This window comes from Equus przewalskii, chromosome 16, assembly GCF_037783145.1.
Source record: "Equus przewalskii isolate Varuska chromosome 16, EquPr2, whole genome shotgun sequence".
Classification (NCBI taxonomy): Eukaryota; Metazoa; Chordata; class Mammalia; order Perissodactyla; family Equidae; genus Equus; species Equus przewalskii.
This window is the reverse complement of record NC_091846.1, coordinates 60,141,050-60,143,929: the sequence shown is the minus strand read 5'-3', so window position 1 is coordinate 60,143,929 and position 2,880 is coordinate 60,141,050.

Below are 2,880 nucleotides of genomic sequence, written 5' to 3'. Positions count from 1 at the left end.
ATTGTGATATTGGTTTAGACATTTTCACAAACACCAACTTAACAGTGGCTTATAGAAGATAGTTTATTTTCATCTCTTAAAAGCTGGAATGTAGTAGGGAGAGTTCTAAAGGACCAAGGAATTAAGAGAGCTCTTTCTACAAAGCCATTCAGAGACCCCTCCTCCTCATTCTTGTTGTTTTGTCATCTCTTATGATGCCACATAGTCAGTCCTGGCTTGTTACCACTAAGTCACAATCTTGAAGGGAAAGTAAAAAGAAGAAGAATAATGCTCCTTTCTTTTAAAGACACAGCCTAACATTTGCAAATATTACTTCCATTCACATCCTATTTGCAAAGATTTAATCCGAGGAAATGGTCACATATGGCTGCAAGAAAGACTGAGAAATGTAATCTCTAGCTGGTCAGTCATTGCTGAAACTAAAGGATAATATTATTAGACGAAGAAGAGGAAGGAGATGCCAGGAGGAATGGCAGTCTGGCAGCTAGCGCCTTTCTTCTTCCGATGCATACAACTGTTTTCTCTCTTTTTCTTAGTCATCTTGCTTGGTATTGTTTTTGTTTGTTTGTTACACATATTCATTAAAAATCAAGTTTTGATTATGAATTTATACTTGATTTCTGATTCATTAGCTTCAGCCTTGGGTTAATTACTTCTACTCACCTCCTTGTGATTTATTTTTTGGTACTTCTAGTTTATGATACTGAAATCATGATTATTTTTCAGCATTTGTTAAAAGTACACAAAGCCTTCCAAGCTATGATTTTTCCTGGGAGTATCCTGTTAGCCTCCTCTCATAGCATCTCATATGACATGACTCATGTTCAATTATTCTGGGGTAATTTACAGTTTCAATTTAACTTTCAGAGATTGTCGTATATGATTGAACTAATAATTCCTTAACACGTCATTTTATGACCATATGCAACCTGGACTCAAATGTCATATCAATTTCTTTACTTATTTTCCTACTGTGTCTTCATTTACTTCACTATAAATCCTTAAAAATAGCAGAGGGAATCACCACATGTGCCCTAGGGAACTTACAGCCTAATGAACCATTTTAACTCCTGATACATCTTTTTAAACTTTTTACATTTATTGGTTTTGTGGTTTCTCTGAGCCTTCACTTCCTCTTTTGCTGAGAAATGATTAATATTACGTAACTGGAGAAATAATTTGTGAGAGAGAAAGAGCAAAATGAAGCACCTAAATGAATGTTATTGAGGGGGAAAAATTAGGTGATTTCATTATTTGGAAAAAGACTTAAATGAATGAAGAAACGTAATCATATTTTCCCATGAAACCACAGAATTTATTCACTGAAATTTATGCCAGGTTTTCTTACTACTTTTCAAACTCAAACTCACAAATGCTCCAATTTTTTCTCCTTCTGTTAAAATATTTCTACGTTTTGTTTTTATTTTAAAATTTGTCATTTATTCATGTTCTGTTATTCATTATCTTTTCTGCAAACTCCTATACATTGATAATGGTGACATTTTGTGTTTACAATGCTGTGTCTTTACTCGGTCTTGTCGGAAAATAAAACTAACAATAAATGTTTATATCCATCATATTCCTGAGACATGAATTGTTGAGAACTATCCTTTATATTTCCACCCTTTGTCGCTTGGATTATGACATTGAGATGTAGAGCTAAGCAGGATCACAGTATCTTCCTTTGGTATTTGTCTGTCTTTACCATTTTGTTTTGGGTTCTGTGGAAGAGCAGGTTTGTAGACCAAGAGAGTAGTTAGATAGCTGACTGCTAACTGGACTTAATAATACTTAAATAGAATCTAAGTTACCACCAGTTTCTAACAGCCAATGAACATCCTCTCTGGGAATATTTTTTTACATAGGTACTTGTGGTTTAGAAGAGGAAGTAACACTGGGATAAAATGAGTCTTAGGCCTCAAACTACAAATGTAGTTTTAGGACCTATGGACAGCTTCTCAAATATTATAGACTAAATTTTACTGTTTCAAAAATATGTTTTATTTTATTTTTGGAGCCTAAGATCTGAATTTTGCAAAACTTATTCTTCAGATTGAACATCAACTCCACTTCATGGGAACAAGATTTCAGCCCAAGAAGAAACAAGGAAAACTAAGCTGAAACTGGATAGTGTTTAACTGCGTGAAATGTTGGGCTTGAAGAGGGCCCAGATTTTTCCAGCACTGCTTTTTTCCCCCTCTTTCTCTGATAATGTTCTCCATAGAATGAAACACGCTCAGTTCTGCGATAACGCAATGTACATGTCCCTAAAAATCACCAAGCTATACAAAATTGTACAATGAAGCAATAGGATTTACAGAGGAAATGGTTCTGGAGCACAACAGTCAAAACATCAGTGACATATAAAAAAAAGTAAGGATACTAATTAAAAAGTGTAGCACAGTTTTAGATGTGGTAATTTGAGAAACACATACATACAATACTACAGTATGTGTGGCATCTTTACCTTGAGTCAAAACTGAAGTTGGCTTGTAGAAATAAGCCTCTGAAAGCTGGTATCTTGTGAGTTCTGATAAGATGGTGGAAGAAGGTTATCTGAAATCAGATAGTAGTTGTCACAGCCCGTATGGATGAGTCTGACTCAAAACACACGTGGTGAACTGATGTATCTGGTGGATGTTATGGGTGTGCTTGTAGGTGTATTCTTATTCCTTTCAGTTCAGCCAGGTGCAGTTTGTTGCATGAATTTAATGTTTCCTTGGATGAAATCATGCATAAACAAACACACTGTATTATTCTCAAATTGTTCCCTAATGTATCAATTGCCTTGGAACAAATTTATGTTTTTGCAAGAATCATTGTAACAGTCTGACTGCATATATTTTCTGCAGTAGGTGTAAAGGCATATTTATGTTACAA